We start from the raw sequence: 17,785 nt of genomic DNA on the forward strand, positions 1-17,785 counted from the left end.
TCCCATTTGCACAGGACGCTTGAAAACAGAAAACACAAGACAAACAAGGCGTGGAACAGGAAAATAAGTTATACAGCTCAAGTGTTCAGTGTGTGTGAATAGTTTGTGTGTGTGTGTGTGTGTGTGTGAGTCCTCTGTGTTCCGGCCTTATTTAGGCTCATTTACAGTAAACCGATGAGTTAGAAATTCTGTTTATCTGGTGTCAGGGGGGGTGGCGGGGGTAGTTGGAGACGTGGGAAAGACCGAGAGAAGAGGCAGAGCCGCTCCTTGCATACAATGATCTATTTATCTATTCCCCATCCCACTTCTCTCCTCTCCACCCTTTCTCCCCTCTCCTCCTCCTCTCTTGACTGGCCTACTTGCTTATCCTCTTCACAGCGCTTTAAATTCAACCTAACAACACTTTCTTTTTGTTAGGCTTCAGCATCCTCTCTGTCCTCTCGTTTACTTTCTATTCGATTGCTCATCTTCCCTGGTACAAATAAGATACAGTAAAGATAATTGGCTGGCTCTATCTCATTCCCGTTATTACTCCGAACTTGTGTGTGAATGTGCTTGTGTGGGCAGTTTGTTTCAGGAAAAAAGGGTAGACAGAAGCAATGAGGACAATACAGAGGGCTGTAATAACCGGGGAGTTGTTGTTCTCAACAGAACACTGCAGCAATGCTTTAATTAATGTCTAAATATAGAGCCTTAAATAAATGCTTAGAGGATGATTGCAATAAATACATGCCAATTTCCTGTAGGCATATTGCTTAATTAAAAATGTATTTTTTTTTATTTTAGATTATGTCACTCGGCATAATGGAACCAGGAACATAAACAGAGAGAGGGAGGAAGTGCGGAAAGAGAAGCAAGTAACAGAGAAAGGTATCTCATTTAAGTTTGAATGTTCATAAACAAAACCTAAGTTTCCACCGCAAGGTATCGACTAAAAAGTTGTGGAGAGATACTTTTTTCTTTTATCTGAGGCTCTAAGCAGTTGAGCCGATACTAGAAGTTGATGTTAAAACACTGCAATAATCAGCAGTTTGTCAATATACATGCTGTACACACTTATAAATTGCAAACTGATGGCAATAGCGATGGAAAATGCTTACTTAAGAAGTATATTTTTCCACTTTTTCAATAAGTAATCCAGAGCCTATATCTATGATTGCTCCCACACGGCTCTGAACACGGTCGCTGAGCTGACAGCTAGGGGCTAATGGTGCTAACAGCTAAGAGTGGTAACAGCGGCTACAGTACTGACAGAGCTAATAGTGTTACAGTGTTTTGAAACCGGAGGGTGGGCGCTCTGCTTTCTCAAAAACGCTGCAGATCAAGATGACATTTTCAGGGGTCAAACGAGAGCAATAGAGAGAGCTAAACACACAGGAACTCACATAGACTGACATGTACACACACACACGCAGCCAATATCGCCTAATAAGGTCTTATATGGAAACTTTTACAATATTGTATGAAGAAATGTAACTCACCTGGGCACTGTAGACATAAGCTTATTTTTCTCGAACTCTAGGAAATGATGAGTTTGTTGTGGACTATTTTCTTCTGTAGATGAAAACACAGGTGTGCTTGTGAGTTTTAAACGGTAGAGACGCAGGACGATGTACGACAATATCAGCAGATGTACTTTTTTTGTTTTTCTTCAATTTGCCAGACATTGCGTTCATGTAAGCTGATTGCGCGCTGGCGTGGGTGTTTTGTTTTGACATCAAATAAGTGTCTCAAGCACCATTTTCTGCCAGTTGCTAATGCGGTGTTTGTTTTAGCATTTTATGTTGCAAGGTAGCCATCAAACTATGCATGAAAGTGACATTGACATTCTTAATCCTGCCTACAAAGCTTTGATTTGGTTGCTTCTCTCTCCACCTGGAGGAAACAACAGTCAACGGGCACAACACCAGACATCGTGTGTGTGACACGCTGAGTTGTAGGCAGCCATTCAGAGCTCTGAAATCAGGCTTGGTGTATGTGGCATCAACTACAGTGGCCATATTTATTGCTCTAAAGGATCATGTCTATGTATTGGGCAGCAATGGAGCTATAAGTCACCGGGAATAAAACATATCAGGCTTTGAATACACAGACACCTCTTTGTAGGATCAAGTCATTTTTGATTCTGGTTATTTCAGGGTATTGTTGACAAATAAGAAATATATAATTTAAACCAGACATACCCTTTAATGAGGGATAGAGAAAAGGGAGGATGTGTTGAGTCTCTCTGTTGTGGTGATTTGTAGAAATGTTCTGATCTCCATTTGATCCTCTTGCATCAATGTGTGTGTGAGAAGAGAGACAAGATAAATCTGTGTCTCCTCATTTTCTGCCAGAATTGAACATCCTTCACACAGTGGGTTTAGTTTTTTTATGAACAAACTGTAATCAGAGCAGGAAAACCCAGCGGGGGGCAGGTAGAGAGAGAGAGAGAGAGAGAGAGAGAGAGAGAGAGAGAGAGAGAGAGAGAGAGACAGTGGGTGGACTCATTACTGTGTGTGCTGCTGTGTATGTTGTGCTTTTCAGAGAGAGAGGGGGCGATTACACTGAAGGGATAACTCAAAGCTGATTGAAGGCCGCGGCGTGGCCGGAGCATGTGACCAGCTCATGTAGATATTATGGTGTCATCAAGATCATAGTTCCCTTCTCACTAACACCCTTTAATCAGTAAAGCTGCTAAAACGCATGTGTTCCTTCTGAGTGTATATTTAGCAACGCTGCACTGCTGCCTTCAGGGTGCATTTGAACCAAAATTCGCCACGCTAGAGAACAAAAATGGTGGATAGGCAGGCACTGAAAGGGATTTTTAGAATCCTGGTGTATTAACAAATCCATTAAGAATAACCAGGAAAGTGTCAGGAACAAAAAGATTATTAGTTTGGGCCATTTAGTAATTTGTTCTCTCCATTTAAAGCACATTTAAACTGATTACTGTTCGGATGATCTGTATCTGGAAATCTAAACTGGAAAAGGACGGAAAGGCTGAATGCACTAAAACGGTCCGAACACGTGCAGATGATCCGACTCAATCTGACATACAGTAGGCCACTGGCATCATCTGGCCTTTGACTTGGGATCTGACGTCTTTGTTGACACGTTTGCCAGCTCTGCCTGCTTAATGGAACATGGAGATGAAACCACTCGAAAGCAGAATTAAGAAAACAAGACAGTACATTTGAAATGAGTAAAGGCTTGTCAGCATTGAGTAAAGGTTAGTGAAGACTGGAGGACTTTCAAAACTGAATTAAACTTAAACAGATGGGAGTACACAGTGTTAACAACTGATTCAACATTTATTTTCATTAATATTTTAATTGTAAAAATGCATGAACTTGATTCAGTCAAGATGCAGGACAACAAACTTGGCATTTGAGCAATCTCAGAGAGGCCATTCCATGGACTTGAAAGAAACTTTAGAACAAGATCAAACATGGATGCCTCTAATACTTTTGCAATGCAAGAAATGGATGAACTCTTTGCTGAAATACGAAATTGGCATATCTTATTCTTTTGGAGCATGAGTTAACTCTGACGCTTCCCTGTCATCTTGCTCAGATCGCTTATTGAGGGATACTGCTCAATTTCTACATTGCCTTTCCTTTCACTCTACAGGACTTTAATGCAAATATATACTGTAAGGAGACTTAACATGGGAAACCCCCTCACACTAAATGAAAATCAGGGTGATTTTTAAGCAAAATCTTTCCTTTAGTAGGGCGCCAGCATTTGGGAGGAGCAGCCAGAGGGGGGTTGGCTGTCTTTTGGCACTGAGGTTCATAACATTCGCCCTCGTCTCCTCATTGCACCTTTTATACAGTCGTAATGCTACATTGGGTCTGGGCTCAATAATAATAATAATAAACATTTGAAGCTTCCACAACGCAGGATTACAAGGTTTCAATCAGGAGAGAGGGTTTTGATGTAAGAATACATATTTATTGCAGAGATACACAAATGAATGTAATGGTGATTTTTGGCGAATAGGCCCCGTTGTGCAAGAAGTATCATTCAGGACGGGAGAACCGATTCGATGAAACCCCCTGAGGTTTAGACACTGGTGGTGGTGAATGGATGGTTGGGGTCGGTCTGAAGGGGAGTGGCTTAGCTTGACCCTGGATTCAGAGGGACGGGAGGTGAAAAAGGGGGGAGGAGGGTTGCGTAGTCACCTGAAATGACAGCTGTCAGAGGGGGGAGAGCAGATTTAAAAGGTTTGGCAGAGCGCTACGATAGGCTTTTTGGGAATAGAGCGAAGTGATTGGTTAAGCTGGAGAGTGACGCCCCCGATCACTTATTGAGAGGAGAGAGAGTAGATGGGAATAGTAAATGAAGAGTAAAGACGGTCTTCCTGGTTGAACTTACGCTGAGCTTCATTTCCTGGAAATCTTACTGGCTCAACATGCAATATGCAAAGTCAGCAAATACAAACACTAAAGGCAGCTTTGAAATGCAAAATGTTCCAATGCACTGCTTGCAGTTTGCGAATCTAAAATCAAAGTGAGTGACATCAAATGCATTTTTGGAGTTGAGTGTGGGGTAATTTGTTTAACAGAAAGTTAATGTACTTTGAAAAGTACCTTGATGCAGTACAGAATAGGATTCTAAAACCTAAAAGGACTACTTGGATTTGATGCCGTTTGATTTGGTTTAACAGCCACATATGGATATAAAGATCTTGCCTGTACACTAGGGATGTGCATCTCCATCACTGAGGCCGATGCGATGCGCATCTCGATACGTTGCCACGATACGATACATTAACGATACCTTTGAAACACCAGGCGATGCGATACGATACGATTCACCCCTGTTGCGATACAGTTCGATACGATTTGATTCAACATTATGCGATTCGGGGCGATACGATGCGATTCAACACGATGCAAAAATAATGATTCTTCAATATGGTACGACAGAGGATTTTTGTTTTATTCCTTATATGCAGCAAATCATACATTAACAAAAAAGTGCTTTACATATTTGGTACTGCACATCCCATCATGCCGTTTATTTTTTTACCTTTAAAAGCTCTCCAGAGTACAATTGTATAACACCTCACAGTTAAACAATGTAAGGATGCATTGCTCATGATTAACAATGTGCAAATAACAGCTACCATAGAGCAATGCCCATACAGCTGCCAGCCTGATGTGCTTAACACTCAGAGGCTAACTCACCAGAGAGCAGAAAGCAGTGGTTTCTATCTGAACAATAAAGAAAACAAATAACCTTTCACAAACAGGTATTTCATAACTGCTTACAGTAAGGAAGACATTTAAATTATTATTGGCCGTCACAGGCTGCTGTAAGCTAAACACCTCTCTCTGACAGAACACCTCACTGAGTGATTTAACTCATATGTCTCACTTTCAGGTTTCTCTTTTCAGCCGCAGACCCCATGTCGCCTCTTTATGTGCGTCGCTAAGTTCCTCGTACTACTTGTGTACTTTAAAGCGGCTCTGCATCGTTAACAATTTGCAAGTGATTTTTCAAGTTGACCGTCTGTAGTAATAGTGCCGCGCACATATACCATCAGGACGTTACTGATGGGGTGCGGCTGCGGAGTGATACTGTGTGTATGCAAGTCCGCATCTATGTATCATGGCTGTAGACCTGTTAAGTAATAAAGATACCTCATACAAAGGTTTACGGATACCTTATTAATCTCCATGACCTGCGGTCAACTATATAGCATAAATGACTATTACACCGTCTTTCTTGAACAATCCAAAGTGTTGCCAAACGTTTGATTTGTAGGTATTTTTCGGTGCGCTGTGTTTCTCTTTCTCCGCAACTTCCGTGTGTGTTGATAACTGAGACTCTCGTTCTCCGTAGTGGCGAAGCAAATATCAAAGATCGTCTCTGCTGAGCGTTGACAAGATGAGGGGATTTTATATGAATGAATCGGTTTTTTACCGATGCAAAGACGCTACGCAATCGATGCATCGCGAGTTCAACCCGGTTCAACCCAAACTGTAGCCGATGTGCACTCTTTCAACCGGTGCACTCGCATCTTGAACGTTTATGCCGGTGCACCGATGCGAATCGGTGAATCTTAACATCTCTACTGTACACAAGATGTTTTTCTTGTTATTATCTGATTATTTGTGTAACTAACAGTACCGTTGGATATCAAACAACATAGCTCAGAGTCTATAGCACAGAATATAAAAGTATACTGAAAAAAGTATGAAATCAAAAATGTATCGTATTTATTATTTAGTCTTATAACTGTTTTGTGTTCAGACAATATATATATAAAAAAACCTCCAAAGCACAGATTTGTATACTTTCCCTTTAGATCTCTGATACTCATAAATAAACAATGTCGATACATAATCCTGACATGATGTCACCTCAGATACAGCCGACTAATGTTCTCTGAAAACAGGAGGCTCATAGTGAAATAAACTCGGAAAAGGGTGGGGGTGACACATCAAAACTGTTTATTTATGCTCCTGTATAGACTTATATATATATATATATATGCAATGTTTGGGAAGGTCCCAGCTGTTTGAGCTACTGCAGCTATAAGGCTCTTTCTTTTGGGAACGCAGGGGGTTGAGATGGGGAGGAAAATAGAGAAAGGGGGGGGGGGGGGGGGGGGGGGGGGGGACAGAGGGAGAGGTTGGTGTGTTTTCAGCTGATCCACTTCCTCCCTGATGTTGGCTCTCATTTGTCTTGGCTGGAAACTGAGTGCAAGGCTGGAATACTGATGACTGTTCCTCCATCTCCTCCTCTACCTCTCATCTTCACCCCCCTCCATTTATCCTCTCTTCACATACTCTACATTCTGTCTGCTCAACTGATTTCCTGCCTCCTGTCTCCCCCCTTTCTTACCCCTCCTCATCTCGGCTTTCTCCCGATGCAGCTGCACTCCGTCGACCCAAATTTCGCTTCCACCCCTCCTCTCCTTTTCCATCTATCCATCTCTCAATCTGACCTCGCTCTACCTCTCCCGCTGCTCAGTCTATCACTTACCGGCTACATTATCCAGCTCCATTCCTCCTCCTTCTTCTTGTTTTTTCCACCCTTTGTTCCATCCAATTCCTCCTCTCATCTCGCCTTCAGCATCCCAGCCGCCGCATCCTGCTTGTCTTCTCTACTTTGTGTTTCTGATTTCTCTCGTTTAGCGTCGGCCTCCTGCCTTCCTCCTGCGGTCTGCCTCCTGTCACATTTCTGTGTCTCTTTCTTTCTATCGGTCTTGTGGGCTCTTGTGAATTAGGTCCTGGTCTATATGGGTCACGGGGTTGATGATACGTGAAATCAGAGGTGTGTATATGTGTGTGTTCCTGTGACGGAGAGCAAGGGAGAGCGGTCGAGTGAAACAGCATGCAGAGTTCGATGGAGTGAAACTAAAAAAGATGTCTAGTCTGGTCTTGAGAAATGTAGTACGATATGTACAATGTCTTATAATACGAGCATGATCCGTGGGCAAAACATGCGCTGTCTAGTTTGGCATGAAAAGTGTGGATAGCAGGCATTCTTTACTTTCTTTGAATCAACTGCTGTTGACTTTTTAGTTGCTCATTACTAATTTTTTCGTGCATATATTGCCCAATTAAAAGCAGAAACTGTCATTGATGACAACATTGGTGTCAAATGATATTAAGATTTAGCTTAGTGTGCCCAATCCTAGTTGAATAAAACACACCAATACCTCAAAGAGCCTTTCCATTTCAGACTGGATTATGTACGACTTTTTGGAAAGCCTGTGACTTGGATCCCAAAACGTATTATATAACATTTTGAACACTAGAAACTCCAAGATTTGTATGCATTACATTTAACCAATTTAATGTACTTTAGCTTTGTCAACATGTTGCAGGTTATTCATTTGTGATTTTCGCCTTCTAACTGACTTGAAGCTAATATAAAAGGAACAGCGTAAAAAGGATCTGACTAATAACGCAGTATGCATACTGATTTATACCCGAGCAATGTTTTCCATTTACGCATAATTGATTACTTGTGTGATCTACCTGTAACCATGTTACCACGGTTATATTAACATTCCTTTCTGGGATTTAAAAAACAAAACATACTGATGGAGGGCAGAGGTGGGAGCTTGAGACGCTTTACCCATATTTATGTGGGCACACCATAGGCACGAATAAATGAATATAACTGCCGCCTTTAAGGCACATACGTGTGCTTGAACATATGTTATAACGTGCGCTCTGATAAATGAAAGAGGTACCCTGTGTGCAATACATTAAAGTTACAAATGTCTAGTGGTGCAGCAGGAAACATCCTGATGTTATTTGCATGTTCAGTCTTTCCTCTTACCCCAACTAAGTAGATAATGTGTCTTTGTCTTGTTTAAAAAAAATATGCCGTAATTGAAGGCTCTGAAAACTACCTTTTTGCCATTTACATAGATGGTATGAATTCTCGTGACATAATTAGTCTGTTGTCTCATAATATTACATACACCTATACATATTCCATGATTTTATGAGTTCATGGTCAATCAAAACAAATGATAAGGATACTGTATATAAAGTTGAACCATTAGGTCTCTATGTTAATTACATACTGAATCCATTTATAATTGTATTCATTATTTGTCTTATTAAGGTCTTCAAGAACCTTTTTTTTCAGTATATAATAACACACATGTGTGAGCGGTCCCTCTTTAGTGTTACCTTGAGATTTATTCTGAATTGAAAGGATTTGAATAGAGCATGGTGCATATAGTATATTGGAATTTCCTGTAATCTATCTCTCTGGCCGTTTCATATTGAGGACAATGGGAAGTGAAATGCGTTTCATCCTCAATGTCACCTAAATTGCCTTCTTTCCACAGTTTGTGCTCCCATGGTAACATGTTTTTTTTGATGGCGCTTCTCTCTTTATCTCTGCTCCATAAAAAACGCTTTGATTTATGAAATATGTCATCAGATATAGCACAAAAGGTACAGAGGAGCAGAGCAGACTGAGTGACTTCAATTTATCACCTGACGACCAGGGAGCTGTGGTATTAGACCGTAGTATTGTTTGTTGTTTGTTTCCATTCCTTTGGGCTTCTGTGGCGTAACCTGATTGGTTGATTGCTTCCTTCATGGACTGATTGATTGACTGAGTATGAGTTGGTTGGTAGCGTCTCCCTTTATATCTTCCTGTCACCAGCAGGCTGTTTGTGAGGAGCAAACTCAACAAAACAAAGTTTGCTTTCATGACGTTAACTATCCGAGGAGAGCTTTTCCCTTTACCCAGGATGATCAGTTGTCGCTCTGATGAGGTTTGTCAGCAACGGCAAGCTGTCTTTCTGTCTCTCTCTGAGTCTTCTACTCGTCTAGTTTCTCTGCGCCAGCGCGAGGCAAAGAGCAGCCATAAGGTTGTCTCTCTCAGAGCTCATTTTTACAACCTCTGAATTTAATGAGCATCTGCAGCGGAGCAGTCGATGGTTTGCTGATGAGCGAGAACCCGCTTGTTTTTGATCATCCGCTATCTGGAGGACTTCAAAGTTGGATTTCTCGATAGATTTTCTATTCGATGGAGTGCCAAGAGATTTCCAAAGCCAAGATTAAGAAGGACTCTTCCTCAAAAGTCAAATCAAAGTTATAGTCATAGAAAGTAAGATCTTAATTTTGCATGAATTAAGTAAAACAGAGGGAGGAGCTCATAAGGGCAAGAGGTCGTGTGGGAATAGTGGTCGTTGACTAGGGATGTACTAAGAGAACTGGATACAGCGTTGGAGGCAGGGCCCATTCATCTCTATGAAAGATGCTCAGTGACGCATGGAGTCGGAGTGGATTGACTTTTGAGATCTTCAGGCAATCTTATGCATGAATTGAGTCAATAGAGTATGTGTACTTGCACTTTCTTTTAACATCACTTCCAAGCCTCTCGGACACAGTAACATGAATGGAGAGGGGAAATACCTCTGGATTTGGATTTTGCTGCATTTAAACTGCGTATATCATAGGGCTGCTTGGTTATGGCAAAAATCCTAATCTCGATTATTTGGGTCAATAATTGATATCACGATTATTAAAAATGATTATCCATTTACTTTGAAAACATCCATTTATTGAAAAAATACATTTGAACAGTATGTTTTTAATAGTTGATTACCCTGAACGTTAAGTACAATTCAACTGAAAAACCAATTCAAACATTTATTTTTCCTTTTAAAAAATAATTAAAAAAAATAAAAATCGTTTTATTTCGATTATGTTGTTTTCATAATCGTTGCTAGCCAAAATCGTAATTGCGACTAAAATACGATTAATTGAGCAGCCCTAGTATATCAGCACAAAAAAAAACATACACTGAGTTACAGAGGTCAATTTGCCAATATACTGTAAATCAATAGGAAAAAGTCTACTTGGGCCCAATCGGGGATAATTCACACAAAATGTATACAAAGATATTTAGAACATATACATTATCGAACAGCTCTGAGTTACTGAACTGTGTACTTCAGTTTTTATAACAAACACAATTACATTACATTACACGTTACTTGTTAGACGCTTTTATCCAAAGCGACTTACATTCAGTACTGTGGACAATCCCCACAGGAGCAATTTGGGGTGAAGTGTCTCAGGGACACAACGACATGCTGACTGCAGTGGGACTCGAACTTGCTACCCCCTGTCATTTGATTATGTGTTTCCAATTTGCACTCTAAAATTGTCACATTTTTAGAAACTCAGTTATTTTTTATGAATTCCTAAAATGTGAATGATTTATAAAAGACATTTTGAGCTGTTAAGCCTCTTGGAGTGTGTTAGTAGTGGCTGTTTGGCGCATTAATACTGAAAATAGCTTTTGGTTTGCCGTTGTGTTTGTCAGTTTATCTGGACTCACCAATTACGAGAGGAGCACGAAGCAGAAACAAATCAAAAGACTCAAAAACAAAAGAGGTCGGATTCATTTTCAGATGTTTTCAATAATCAGAGGAAAGCATTTTGTTTTCAATTTCGCTTTCTTTTTTAGTTCAGTTAAGTAATTTGTATCTTTACTCCAAGGTGAGCCTTTGATTTGGTTAAAGCTACTTTTTCCTCAATGAAAACAGTAATACAAAGTGTTCCTCTTACCTTGAATGCTTTCTTTGCCTTCTATAATGTTTTACTTGTAATTGGCTGACATTAAAAGACACAAACTGTGGCATCCGATGACCCTCAAAGCAGCACATTTACAAGGCTAAACACTCATTCAGTTGGAAATTGCAGGCATTTCTGCAAAGAGAAAGAGGCACAGTGTGCGTACGTTGCTAGAAGTTAGCTATACCTTTAACTACTGATGTCGGCAGTACATAATGAAGCTGCTGAGCCATGTGTCTTCATAAATAACAAACCCCTGTGGTGTCATTCATCCATTTCCACTCGTCCATTCTCTTTGAGATGCGTCGACTACTTTTCTCCCCCCCAGCCACTCATCCACACCTCCCCCCCCTCCCTTGGCTCCCATCTCTGTTATTCCGAAGATTTGTATTCATATTTCATCCCTTGCTGTTTTATTCCAACTTGATCTATTATTCAAAGCCTGCTTTAAAAATGTAAGGGTGCAAAGGTCACTGATCTGTGCTTGGTCATTACGAGCTCGCTCATACAAGAAAAAAAACATGTGCACAGTCACCCACACTTACACCCACTCATGCATACACACAAACACACAGGCTCATACATACACAAAAACAAACACCATTACAAGTGAAAAGACACAGCACTATTTACAGAAATTATGCATGAGGCAGGAGGCTATGGTTGCATGAATGAATAGTGAAAGACAAATGGAAAGAAATGGAGTCAAACTGAGAGAAAACCTGAGATTACAGTTGAAGAATAACTTTTACAACTGAAATGTATTTTTATCTAGCTTTAAACAGACGATTCCAAGTAGGGTTTTTGTCGTCACCGATTAATCTGTCGGGAAATATTAAAACATTTCCATCACAGTTTATTCAAAGTCCTAATGGAGTCTTTAAATAGGTTGTTTGGGTCTGTACAAAACGCAGAAATATTCATGCTTTTTTTTTACATTTTCTCAACTGAAATTACTTTAAACAACTAGACTATCAAAATACTAGCATATTATTTTTCTGTCACTCGAATAATCGATTGGTCAACAAATTGTTGTAGTCCTAATGCCAAGTAGCAGATGACCTTTACACTGCAGTTCACCAGAAGCACAAACCAAATATAGACATGACAACAACTCGACCACTGAGACTGGTGGACATAAAGACAAACCTGGCGCCCCAGAGGGAGTCAGAGTGAGGTCTGCTGGAAACACAGCTCCACTTTCTGCTTCACTGCAGCCGTATAACGATGACATAGGGAGTTGTTTACCAAAATAAAACAAAATGCATTATTTTGTACAAAAATATGTCGCAATATGAAAGTCGCAGGAACAATACATGAAACTGTAATGTGATTTTTCAACTTCTGGGTCTTTATTTGATCACCTTTCTTTTATGGTCCTCACCTATTATTTAAATGTTGTTTTGTTTTTTTAACATTATAATATAAAAGAAACAAGCGCTCTTTGTTTTTCTTTCAGGAAATAGCTTTATTCGTGTTTTATTAAATAACCTAAAAACTATTAAGAAGAAAATAGTCACATCCAGTAGTGAGGATAGTAACAGAGGCAAACAAAGCTATCATAAAAATGTGTGAGAACAATGGAAAACAACAGATACACTAAAACGTGAAAAGAATAATCATAAAAAGTAATTGAAATGATGAAAACAAAACTGAGGCATCATGTTCATATCTTATTTCATCTTTTGTTAATCAACAAACAGATAACTGAACTGATCTGCAATGTTCTTAATAGGGCTGCTCGATTATGGCAAAAATCATAATCTCGATTATTTGGGTCAATAATTGTAATTGCGATTATTAAATGCGATTATTCATTGACTTTGAAAACATCTATTTATTGGAGAAATCTTTTTTGAACAGTATGTTTTTAACAGTTGATTACCCTGAACTTTAAGTATAATTCAACTGAAAAACCAAAAGATTATTTAAATCAGTGATGCAAACACAGGTATGGTGAAAAAAGAGAGAACTATTCGAAGCAGAAAAAAAACAGCTTAATATACCATCTGACAGGCCTGTGCTATAATGCTTCAATTAACTGGCTATTCTTTATAATATACTCAGATCAGTAGGAGACAGAGATGTTAAGTTATAAATCAAGGGTTTTTATTATTATTTACAGCAGGGGTGGGGAACCTTTTTCCTTTCAATTTTTACAACATCCTCCGAGGGCCGTACAAATGATTGAACTCAACCTCTGCTTAAAAAAACTAAAATCACAGCCAATTCATTTGGCCTTTCTTTCATGCTGTGCAAATAAAAAGCAACCTCTTAATCCAGATCTTAACATGACTCACGCATGCATGCATGTGCACGGTGTGGCATGACCATCAAAAAAAGAAAGATATGGACACAAGATGTGTGCAAATGTATTTAGTATCCTATCCATGTGAACATGATTTAAGTGGGGAGGACCTAACCTCCTCTAGGGGGGTTCGGGGGCATGCTCCCCCGGGAAGATTATTTTTTAAATATTGAAGTTAAGCATCAATCTGGTGCACTTTGAGAGCAACATGAGGAGATCTATGGGTACATCTTTCAACACCCATTTGAAACAGAACTGTAAGCAGATTTTTCTTTTTGGATATTTTACAAATCACTCACTTTTTTGTGACTGTCATATAATATTTTATACCTGTTTTTCATTTAGTGTCTAATGTCTCATTAATAATTATAATGATCATATCAAGCTGTGCCTTAACCTCACTGAGGTGAGGTTATTTGAGCCTCTCAGGAGAGAGCTCTCTTCCGCCTGGTTGTAGAAAAGCTCTTTAAATTTGTTAGCATAGCTAGCTAACCAGATGCTAATAAAAGATCGCCACTGTGCTTGCAACTAAAGACACAGCCACGCAAACACTGCGGCATGTGTACGGCTCCTTATGGGTACTGCAATATTTGAAGAGCTGGAGCGGCGTTCCGGTGCTCTCTGTAAGCACTCTAGTCTACACTCCTTTCAGAAGAGACATAACCACGTGAAGACACGTTACGCTCGTGTTGTGTTCAAGGAACCTGTCCTTGGCCAGGAAAAACAGGCACTGGCTTGTTTAATTATTTTGCGATCTAGATTTCTTCTTCTTTTTTGAAGTGAGAAGTTATCCGTCAGTCGGACGGACTAACGGACGGACCCCCCCCAAAACGAAAACTCTTCGGTTCACCACGAATTACACAAGTCACCCAAAGCAGCGTTAAAAAAGCGGAAGGCGCCGAAAAGCGACTAATTTGCATCACTGTTGAATTCTTAAAAAAGAAATTAACAATAATAATACAAAAATAATAATTTTATTTCGATTATGTTGTTTTCGGAATCGTTGCAAGCCATAATCGCGATTAAAATACTACTAATTGAGCAGCCCTAGTTCTTAATATCTTTTAAATCCATCGTCTATATATTGTACAAAAGTATTGTATTCTAAGTGTTTCACTTTAATGACCTAAAGGTAATCTTTTCCGGATGACAACCTTTTAGGCCAATCGTTAAACGTTGTTTACTGGTCGTTATAAAGACTCTACAACAACCTGCATTAAAATGTGCTATTCAAAAAGAAAACGACATGAAGTAAATAAGAGAATAGGGAAAGAGGGGGAAATGGTTTGAAATTGCTGTATACAGAGCAGCAGATGGTGGAGTTGCTATAAGAGAGTAAGTGTGGGGGCGTTAAAGATAAGGAAGAGGAATAAAGTGAGAGAAGGAAGTTGTTTAAAAAAAAACGGAAGGAGAGATAAAGTAAGAGAGAGGAACACAGAGAAACATGCTGCTCGCAAATTAACACAGTGACTCCTTAACACTCGGCGAGGAGTAGATCACGGAGCAGTTAAACACTATCACCAGCATTAATAATTCAAGCAGTGCGCGACATGCTTGCGGTCTCCTGATGTGCGTTTCACTTCCACGTCACTCACACATAATGTACAGAGGGCCCAACTCTCTCCCTCTCTGATGTGCATCTACTGAATTCTTAATTGCCTCCTTTACCAGCCAATTAAATGGCAGTATCTGTCACCACGACAGCTCATTAGCAAGTCAGCGCTCAGCTTTCAGGCAGTGTGTTCCCAGGCGAGTGTGTGTGAGGACACGTTCTTTTGTGGACTTGTGCTGCAGTAATGCCTCATAACTTTGCCCAGTGTGCAACAGCCGATCACTGAAACAGACGTGTGTGTGTGTGTGTGTGTGTGTGTGTGTGTGTGTGTGTGTGTGTGTGTGTGTGTGTGTGTGTGTGTGTGTGTGTGTGTGTCTGGGAGTGCCATTAGCAGGAAATGGGAAATGTTTTTTCCCTGTGGCTGTGCATGCAGATAGACGAGAGCAATGCGAGCTCTGATTCATGGCATTTTGTATCTGCAGTCGCTTCTGAATCCATTTCCATTTGTTTGGAGGAGAGATTAGCTCCACGGCTGGCAAAACATCGTCAGGCGACGCAGGGAAGCGGGTTTGACAACATCCCAGACAAGGAAAGTCCCAGCAGAGCATGCTGGGAGTAATGACTAAGAACAATGGTCTTTTGCTTCAAACTGAGGGGGTTCAATTATGATCTCTCCCGCCACAACTCTGAGTGTACTTTGTATTAGAGCCCAACGGAAATTAAATTGTATTGTATTTTCCCACTGCAGTGTACAGATATCCTTTGCAAACAAAAAAAAATCGGTACCCCAAAGAAAGAAATGAATATCTAATAATTCATGATTGCACTACAGTATGACTGTGCAGAAAAACATTCATGCATAAAGCGCCACAGTCAATATTACTTTCCCATCATTGACACTGACAAAGAGCGAGAGACAAAAGCTGCCCACAGAGAGACACACACTTTGCACTAAAGCCCACTTTAACTTTCAGGCTAATGTTTCATTTCCTGCAACATTGCTTAAAGAACGGGTTACCAAACATCAGCTGAAAGTGCACTGCCACTGGATTTAAAGGGGCGGAGGTATTCTTTAACACTGCAAGTCCTCTCATCTATAGGTGATTTTCAAAAGAGTTCTTCAACATTCTTCAATATACAAGTACAGACAGAACAGACTAAAGTAAATAGTCTACAAAATGCCAAGATAATGCCTAGATAATACACAAATGATGACTTAATTATGATACCTTGTAAAATCTTCTATATCGATATTGCAACATAATTGTAATGACCATTGGTTCTTCCATAAATATTTACACAGCGCTTTTTCGATGAATAAGCATCAGTGATGAGGAGACAATGGCTAGGTGGGAAAAGGCTACAACAGTCTAGCACAAGTCTAAAAAGTCTATCACATTCAAAAAATGACACGCTTTACTGTAATAATACTTTTGAAATCAGGGAAAATAAGACATTTACACAATAACAAGATCAGAAATCTAAGAAAATATCTAGTCTCATATCAAAATATCATGTAATTATCCCGCCCAGCCTTGCTATATCACTGCACAAAACAACAGCTGAGAGAGTAATGTAAAAATAGCTTAGGGTTCCCAAAGAAGCCATAAAACCACATAGTGCATTTCATATTTAACCAGGATTGGGGAAACTCTTTAAGATCAGCTCTTCACATTCACATCTTACCACCTTTACAAACTGTGCGTGATAGGGGTGTAACGGTTCACAGAAGTCACGGTTCGGTTCGTACCTCGGTTTGGGGGTCACGGTTTGGTACGGGTTCGGTACAACAAGAAAGAGCAAAAAAAAAGTCCCAAATGCATAATTCCAGGTTTGTTGTTATTTCTTTTTGAACAGTAGTGCAAGTTTCAGTTTAAATAAGGAACTCTGACATTTTGAATAATTAACTGTATTACAAAGTTAAAAACAAACCACAAACAGTACCACACACACTCAGACGGCCATATTATCTATAATGGCTGATGTCAAACAAAAAGGTTCAATAAACTGTAAAACTAAAAAGAATGTCTTGAAAATATTACATCATAAATAATAAGAAATTGTTTCAAGAGCGCATAGTCGTTGAAAAACATGCCAAAAGCTCCCGTTATTTATTTTGGTCTCACGGCTTTCATGTCTATTGGCTTCTTAAAAACAGCGGGGATAAGCTGTTGAACTGCTGTTGTCTTTTGCCGGGCTCCGGTGATTGGCAAATCTGGCTGATGCCTTCTGATATGATTTAGCATGTTTGGCGTATGTTACCATTAGCATACCGCACCGCTATCGAACAACGCTGACACACCGTCCTCGTCCGATCCACCACTCGCACTCTATCGTTATTGTAGTCCACAGGGCTATCCGAAATGTTCCCACACAGCTGATTTAAAAGAAGCAGGTGGGTTCTAGCTCCTGTGTGTTATCTTCTTGTATTTTGTTTGTTTTGTTGTTGTGTTTCTTCTTGCTCTTCATTTGTTGTTTAAGTGACAAACCGTGACGTACGAACCGTGACGGTACGGGACGAATACGGATACCGTTACACCCCGTGCGTGATGATAACCCTTATACATCATGCTTCGGTGCGGACAAAAGGTAAACAGAGCAGGGACGTCCTTCAACAGCTGCCGCCTCCTCATTCACAGGATGCGTTGCTTTCGTGTCTGTGCATATAACTACTGCTGTGATAATCCATTAACACATTTGCAAAGATGACATGGCACCACAGCGAATGGTCTCTCTGTGAGATACTTCCACAGTTTAGAGGATCGTGGGCGAGGCTCCTTAGCTGCAGCTTGTTCTCAGATTTGGCCGTGCCAACGCTCATTATGCAAATTGCTGTATTTAAGTAATCAATGACGTCGATTGGGTCCCTAATAC

The 17,785-nt window shown here is 40.1% G+C and overlaps 1 protein-coding gene across 1 annotated transcript in view; it reads left to right on the top strand.

The window, feature by feature from the left end:
• The first annotated feature begins 767 nt into the window (after positions 1-767).
• Positions 768-17,785, top strand: part of LOC307028849 (protein ELFN1-like) — an 83,877-nt gene continuing 66,859 nt past the window's right edge. The window contains exon 1 of the mRNA XM_079664199.1: positions 768-870. The gene's annotated coding sequence lies outside the window, so the exon portion shown is untranslated. The remainder of the gene's footprint in view (positions 871-17,785) is intronic.

This window comes from Notothenia rossii, assembly GCF_949606895.1.
Source record: "Notothenia rossii genome assembly, chromosome: 1".
Lineage (NCBI taxonomy): Eukaryota > Metazoa > Chordata > Actinopteri > Perciformes > Nototheniidae > Notothenia > Notothenia rossii.